Source organism: Tachysurus vachellii, chromosome 25 (genome assembly GCF_030014155.1).
Source record: "Tachysurus vachellii isolate PV-2020 chromosome 25, HZAU_Pvac_v1, whole genome shotgun sequence".
NCBI classification, from domain to species: Eukaryota; Metazoa; Chordata; class Actinopteri; order Siluriformes; family Bagridae; genus Tachysurus; species Tachysurus vachellii.
Genome location: NC_083484.1, coordinates 8,917,501 through 8,926,119, shown reverse-complemented (window position 1 = coordinate 8,926,119; position 8,619 = coordinate 8,917,501). Strand labels below are relative to the sequence as shown.

Genomic DNA, 8,619 nt, shown 5'->3' with positions numbered 1-8,619 from the left:
TATGTATACATACATACATATATACATACATACATATATACATATATATATATATATATATATATATATATATATATATATATATATACGTTAATAACTGCATTTGGTTTGCATTGGGTTAAAGTAGGAAAACTAATAAGTGGTTATGGTAAATAAAGTGTTGTTCGCGCTTGTTGACCAGACTCTAACTAGCTATTTAGCTATCTAACTAAAGTAGGGTCAGGTCACCTTTTATCAACTTACCAGCGAGTGTGTTTGGGAAATACTGAAATGAATGCAGATCAGTGCAGGAACAATTCCCTGTTTAAAAGTATCGTCACGCGTCATTTCCTCATCTTCCGATTACAACAGAGGAGTATAGCAGTGTAGCAAATCTTTTTTAAACGCACTGTGAGACACAGTTGAACTCGGTACTTCCTGTTTCTTCAACCAGCTGACATCCTCGTGACAAGCTGGTGGCTGGCCCATGCGTACACTTGCGCTTTTGTGTAAACTGAACATGGCGCCGTCCTGAGTTTTATTACTGAGCAAAGCGCAGTTGTCAATGCTCAGCGGCACAATTTTAGAAAAAAGGGACTGAAACGTTGACGCACTTTGGAGACTGAGGGTACAGGGACGGAAACAAGTTACATCTGGACTTAAACCCCTCAGGTAAAGTGATACACGTACCTATATTCTCTTAGCCACTGCTAGCTAGTTGTAATTGATGCACTGATGCAGGCAAAACGGTTTGTTAATGTCATTAAACTCAGCCGGGTCTGCGTGTTGCAGGTTAGTATAAACAATGTGGAAAGATGACGGGTGAAGGACAATCCAGACTTGAGACGTATATTACATTTTGTTAAAAAGCTCAGCTGTTTTATTTGTTGTAGTTTGAAACTTAGCCACTCGGTTGACTAGCTAGTTAACTCATTTTTAAATCATATACAGGCCACACGCTTTTAAGTGACACATTTGTATAATTATTTAAACTCGTTGACATTTATGGTTATTTAATCGTAAGTTGTCACTATATGAAATGTCTTTATATCCATATAAAAGGCCAGATATTCAACTTGATGCACTCGACTGTCTGTTTTAGTTGCAAGCTACGCTGTTCGTAGTTCTTACAGAACAAAACCTCAGCGCTATAATGCGTTTATATATGTATTTTTAAACATATCACCCTAGTTTAAATCATACTAGCATAATGCTAGCTATTTGTTTCGATATAGATATTTTGAGTAGATAAAGTTGTCGATGATGCGCGTCAGCGCCCTCTTTGCTTCGCTGCCAGATTAGTAGAGATGAATCTGTGTAGACCATTTCTATGGTTCTTCGTTGGTATATGGAAGTGACGTCTTTGGACCTTGGTTTCCGGTTTGTTCTTGCGTACATTCAAAACATCTTTGGGAGGCCGTTTATACAAATTGTCTAAAAAAAAAAAAAAGTTAAATCAGGACTGTGTTGTTCAGAGGTTGGACACTTTCTAAAACACAGAACTAATTTCCTTTCGTAAATTACATTGTTTAAATTTACAGAAAAACAAAAGTCAGTGTTTGCCACCGATTTTGGCTCACTCTAAAACAAACTGTCTTTATACATCTATTAATCTACTTTGATTAAAGAGTATATATTTTTATCAAAAAGCAGCAACTCAAGTTTATGCATTGGATGAACCATGAAGTTTTTGACTTGTGCAATTATGACAGTTTGACTTGCTCAATTTCACCACAGATGACAAATGTCATTCACACTGCATGATCATGTTCCCAATGTTTCTGCTTACAAAATAGTTTTAAGCATGCATACTGTGATTAGCTTTTACAGCTTCTCTCATATAGACACACTCAGTTTCAACTAGATAATGATACACATCTGGATTTGTTACTTGAGGTAAATTGTTTGTTTTGACTGAAAAGTTGTTGCCTTAAAGTCTTATATAGGAGGTCCAGTACAGTGATGCCTCGAGATACGAGTGCTTTCACATACGAATTTTTTTGAGATACGAGCTGTGATTCGACCAAATTTTTGCCTTGATATACGAACAAATTTTTGAGATACGAGCATCCGAGCCACCGCCGCTGAAACAAAGATCCCCAACAACCTATCATTTCCTATGGAGAGTCGCAAAGGCGCTGCGTGAGGTGCCGACCACCTGCGGATCCGTAATTTCCGGATCCGTTTTAAGCGTTGGATCCGTTAAAAAAATTTAACTTGTGTGACTACACCGCATCTGATATGCTGACCGGACAGGTTTTTATTAAAATGACCGGCAGATGTTCGTGAGGAAAGAGTGACAAAAAAGGCAAAAACAAGTGAAGAGATACGAGTTTAATTCGTTCCGTGACCTTGCTTGTATCTCAAATTGCTTGTATCTCAAAGCAATTTTCCGATGAAGAAAATTTAAGCAAAATTAATGTAAAGAAAACAGAAATTGTAGCAATTAAGTTCAGTTAAGTTCGTTAATTTTAGTGAAATTTAGTTAAATTCCATTTAACTGTAGCATTAAAAGTAGCATTAAGAGTGTACAGTAGCGAGTAAGTGAACGAAAGTGAAAGTGTAATTCCTCCTAGCTCCTCCGCCTGTTTACTCCTCCCTCAATCTCCGTGCGCATCTTCCGTAAAGTAAAACCAGTTTATTTTTTTAACATTCTCTTTAATTACTCTGTATGTTTTTATACAATATTTGTCATTTATAAATACAGGTACTGTACATTTTTCATATTCAAAACACATAAACAAAACAACAGGAGTGGAATTTTGCGAGCTGGAACGGATTAATGGGATTTCAATTAATTTAAATGGGGAAAAATGCTTTGAGATACGAGCAATTTGAGATACGAGCAAGGTCACAGAACGAATTAAACTCGTATCTCGAGGTATTACTGTATTTTCAATTTATCATTTATTTAGAGATTTAGCAAATACCATAATCGTTCAGTTCAAACCACACTTAAGTATAAATATAAATGTAATTTGAATTTTATTTATTCACACCTGAGAGCTAGGAAGCTTGGTCAGCTGACACCTTTCTGAAATCCTTTGCTTATACTGCTATACTGAGCTATACAGTAATTATACTGCTATACTAAACTCTCCCTCCCCTTCCCTTTTTGGCAAATCATCACTCTTCTGTCCTGCTCCTGCCAGCTTATAAGCAGAATCTGTAACAAGAAATACGTGCCCTCAGAGCTATCCAGTGCTGGTTAGAGCAATTGGATTGTGTCTTACAGAACTGTTCTGATCATGTGGACTGATTTCACTTCTAATGCTGAGGTTGAGGTGTCAGAAAGTGCATAGAAAGTGCAGGCACTATTTTTGCCATTTTCTTTACCGTGCACGCTGCTCTCTCCCACTTGGAAAAAAGAATACATTTGTTAGCAGGCTGTTAATAAACCTAGCATTAAATAATATTAAGCTTTTGCGAAATTAGATTAGAATTAGGTGTTTGACTAATTATTCCAAGCAGGTGCTAATGACCATCAATTTCATATGTAGGCTGAAACACAGTCATTAACTTAAACATTAACTTAACTAAACTTCATTTAGAGCGGGGAGAGCAGCAACTAGAAAATAGAATAGACCCCCCGAATAACAGAACCATTAATCATGCATAGAGTTAAAAATAGGAAAGGAAAATAATAAATGGAAAAATAAATAATTAAATAATGGGGGAGAGAGAGAGAGAAATATGTGGAGATTTATGACGTAAATTGGTACAACAAACACAGGTTCTGGCATGGTGGAGTCATGGTTGGAGGAGGGAGTTTAAATCGCAGCAGCAGCGAAGTGCTAGAAAGCGGCTAAATGAATGGGAATTTAAATGGTCGGGTAATATGGATGTCGTAACCGGATTGGTGCGTGTCGTGGACAGCTGATTAACAGCTGATGCACGCTTGACAACGTGGCCTGCCAGCACTAACGCGATGCTTGATTTCTCTTAACTTAACTGAACTTAATTGCTACAATTTCTGTTTTCTTTACATTAATTTTGCTTAATTTTCTTCATCGCTTTTCTCTTCACTTGTTTTTGCTTTTTTTGTCACTCATTCTTCACTAACATCTGCCGGTCATTTTAATAAAAACCTGTCCGGTCAGCATATCAGATGCGGTGTAGTCGCACAAGTTAAAATATTTTAACGGATCCGAAAATTACGGATCCACAGATGGTCGGCACCTCATGCAGCGCCTCTGCTAAAATAACACTAGCTGCTTCTGTTTCAATTACTGTCCTTTTAACATCTGTTTAAAATTGTCATAGGAAACCCACCTGTTCTTTGGACATTTGGTCTTCACACTTTCTCAAAAATGTCCTTGGTATGCTAGGTCCTGTTGTTGTTGTTTCTATAATTAGAATCTGGATAACTTGTGGTGTTTTACCAAACCTCTTTTTAAAATTTTGTGGTCCAGCTAGTAAAAAAAGACAATCATGACCCAGCTGTTCATCAGAACTACATGCTTATATCCAATTAGCTTTTATCTTTAACGTTTTGGAAAAGATTTTGTCTTAGATCTCCTCCTACTTGAGCAGTTTCAACATCTTTGGCAAATTCCAAATGACATTTTGCATTTCTTTGACTCTGGACCCTGTGCTCTCTTAACCCTGTTGGCCCTTACTGTTGTCTTTGACACAGTTGATAATTACATTCTTTGAAATTGTGTCGAGTGTGTAGTTGGACTTGCTCTGAAGTTCATTGACCATTGACAAGCAAATTTGTACAGCTGTAAAAGGCTGCAACTTGAGAATTGAAACTGTTATTCATGCATTAATTATGTCACACATACACTAATATTCCGGTAATGAATAATCACCTTTGTCCATATTCTACTCTTAGGTCATTAGGTCCTCAAGTCAGTTACTTCTCAAGGTTTATTCATGTTTAAAGACTAAGGCCTGCTTCATATTGCATGCGTAAGCAGACTTAGCACATCAGAACAGAAAAACCTGGTGATCATAAACAAATGAAGGTGACAGGCTTGACAGGGTGGTTGAGTGAATACAGCCAATCCTGCATCTGCATCTCATCATTCTATGTATCATCAGCAACAGATAATGTACAGTGGTGTTTTTTTGTCTAATACGTTTACTAGATGGAAAACAAAGAGAATAAAAACAACGTTATAAATACTATTCAAAGTTATACAAACAAAATTTATAGTTAAAATAAGCCTCTTGAGTAGGGCTGGGCGATAAAACGATAATGAGATGTATCGTGATAGACATGTGATCGATAGTGATACAAAATGTGCTCGATAAAACGTTCGATATTTTTTATTCATCGGAAGAAAACAGAGGTTGCGAAGCAAGTTTGGTTGCATTAACAAAGGCACTCACTCTCTGGTAACCTAGCAACTTGGAGAGTGACACTCTAACAGCCAATCATGTAACAGTATCAAGTTTGGTTGCGCCATATCGTTGTCTCGTGCTGGTGCTGGATTCCTCTTCAGTAACCGGTGACTGATAAGCAGAAAATGAGCTGCAGCGAGCGAGGAAATTGTAAATAAAAGGTGTAAAGTCAGCGCGCCAGTATGGCAGTTTTTTGGATATTATAACTAGTGAAACGATTCCTCGAGTAACTCGATTACAAAAATTATTCGAGGCAAATTCCTCTGCCTCAAAGCCACTTTTAATTCATTTTAAAGCTCACGTCATGTTCTTGTGCAATTATTTTGTGTGCGTGCGTGCGTGCGTGTGTGTGTGCGTGCATGCGTGAAAAAACGACAGAAACTGTCAAAGGTTTGGGACACCATCAGAGCGTCTGTTTTCTGCAGCAGGAAACATTGCTTCAAAGCACAGGGCAAGCCTCAGTTCTGAGCATGTTGCTATGCTTATCTTTCTTCATTGCAATCAAATGGTTCTTTAAAGACTTTTAAAGCACACACATGTTCAGAGAGAGAGAGAGAGACTTTTATATTCTGATTAAAATATATATATGCATAAAACACTCGGTGTGAAACCATGCATGGACTCTAGGTCCAAGTTCCTGTCCATGTTTTTGTCTTTTAATTAAGCTCATAAAGCTTTCCAAATTAAACAGTAAAGGCTTATGTTATGCCTGAGCTGTATATTTAGAATCATTTAGTTCTGAAAGTTAAGTTGCATGACTTAAAGGCAGTATTTTTGTATTATTATTACTATTTATTTTAATGTATGCCTTAGTTTTGATACTTTAAAAAAGTAATTTGAAAATAATTTATTTTTTTGTTTTTGCATCTCAGAAAAGGGTTCATTTAAAACCTAGAATGTTTGGCACTTAAATGTACTTAATTCTTCTCAGTCAACTTTTTGTCATTGTTCACAGTACAAATACAGACAGAGAAACAATGGGTAATATCTAAATGTTTATTTTTGATTGAAAATATTGTTGTATGCATTGCATACTATGCATTTAAAAAAGAAAAGTTATTTTTTCTAAAAAAGGAAACCAATTAGTTATTCATTTTAAGAGACCCGTCTTATTTTCTCTTGTATATTTAATATTGCTCTTTAATTAAGCAAAAATACATTTTATCAGATTACTCGATTAATCGATTAAATTTTGGTAGAATACTCGATTACTAAAATATTCAATAGCTACAGCCCTAATTATAAGTCTACGAAAATATACTTGAAAAGTTCAACTTCAAGTATGATTAGAGTAAGATTAACTTGAAGAGCTACTTTTTCATATTTCTGCAGGTTTTATATTTAGGGGTCAAGCCCCGAAGGGGCGTAGACACCTATTGTTATCGTTAGTTTTCTTCTTCTTATTATTATTAGGGTTCAAGCGCGAAGCGCTGGAAACCTATTGTTTTTGTTAGGATTTTTATTATTATTATTATTAGGGTTCAAGCGCGAAGCGCTGGAAACCTATTGTTTTTGTTAGGATTTTTATTATTATTATTATTATTATTATTAGGGTTCAAGCGCGAAGCGCTGGAAACCTATTGTTTTTGTTAGGATTTTTATTATTATTATTATTATTATTATTGTTATTATTATTATTATTATTAGGGTTCAAGCGCGAAGCGCTGGAAACCTATTGTTTTTGTTAGGATTTTTATTATTATTATTATTATTATTATTATTATTATTATTCCGCCCTAGAAACGGTCGTGCAGCCCAAACCGTAAGGCCTAGAGAGCTCAAACTTGGTCAGATGGTAGTACTGGTCTCAGTTACTCAGGGCCAAAATCTCAGCGGAATCGGACAATTTGGGGCGCTTCAGCGCCCCAAAACGTGTTTGTCCCCATAACCCCTAGACGGGGCTTGTCTTGAAGTGGGCGGGGCTTTAACCGGTAATAATTAATTTGTAATATTTATAACACTAGCTTACTACCTTTATGTTTTTATGAAATACAGCAAAAACGTGTCAGACACACAGTGTCTGGTTACTGGTTAGAGACAGTTGAAGGTTTAAAAAAGAAAAAAAATCTCCGACAGGCAGAGACGCAATGCGAGTCGCATTCTACCAAGCAAGCACCACGTTTACCAGAACTCTACTGGTTAGTAAGTACGTATTATTAACGTTACAACCCGAAGTAAAAAGCTGAAGAAACCCTAAACGTTAACGGAAAAGACCCGCGAACCCGAGTGACTGAGGGAGAGACAGAGAGCTGTTCTGTGTGTGACTGTGAGTGAGCAGAGCGAGACACAGCAACACAATACATCTGTATGTGTGTAGGGGAGGGGTGCTGTGACTAGCCTATCACAGAACGCTGACACAATCAGCTACCCAATGATGATTTTCATTCAATCCGAGCACAGATATTGACTCGTATTACTCGTACAATACTCGTATTCGGCAGAAGTGCTTTATCCGTACTGGATACTCGTTTCAGCCAAGTATCCGGCTCATCTCTAATGGACATGACTTTGTTTATTTTAGGGAAAACTGGACGGGTGAGTACTTCACATGACATATGTTGTGGCACCCACTGTAGCATGACATATGTAGCATGACATGACATATATTCTCATGTCAATCCAAAGGCCTTAAACGCTTGAACCCGGGAAATGCTGCTTGCAGCTTTAATTAGGGGACAAGCCCCGAAGGGGCATAGACACCTATTGTTATCGTTAGTTTTCTTCTTCTTCTTCTTCTTCTTCTTATTATTATTATTCTTCCATCCGTCATTGAAGTCAATGGCAGCCCATAGAACCGTACGTAGGAAAGTTATGAAATTTGGCACACATGTAGAGGCCAGTCTTAGAAGTTACTGTAGCAACTTTGGTGTGTCTAGCTCAAACCCTCTAGCGCCACCAACAGTCCAAAACCCAATTTTGTGCTGAATCGTAAGGCCTACAGGCAAAATTCTTGCAACATCAGAATCAGAATCACAAAGGTCTTTATTGCCAAGTTTGTTTAGGCAAAATTCTTGCAGAATCAGAACCAGAATCAGAAAGGTCTTTATGAGGGACACACACACACTTGCACACACATTTACACACACACATTTACACACACACACTTACTCACACTCGCATACTCACACACACACACACTCTCTCTCTCACACACACACTCAGACACACTCACACACGCACTCACACAGACACACACAGACACTCACACACACACACAGACGAGGAACACACACACTTACACACACATTTACACACACACTCGCACACTCACATACTCACACACACACACAT

General features: G+C 37.3%; 1 protein-coding gene across 3 annotated transcripts in view; it reads left to right on the top strand.

The window, feature by feature from the left end:
- Positions 1–511: 511 nt before the first annotated feature.
- LOC132840159 (dnaJ homolog subfamily C member 13-like) overlaps positions 512–8,619 on the top strand; it is a 100,191-nt gene continuing 92,083 nt past the window's right edge. For all 3 annotated transcript variants that reach the window (XM_060861599.1, XM_060861598.1, XM_060861597.1), the window contains exon 1: positions 512–651. The gene's annotated coding sequence lies outside the window, so the exon portion shown is untranslated. The remainder of the gene's footprint in view (positions 652–8,619) is intronic.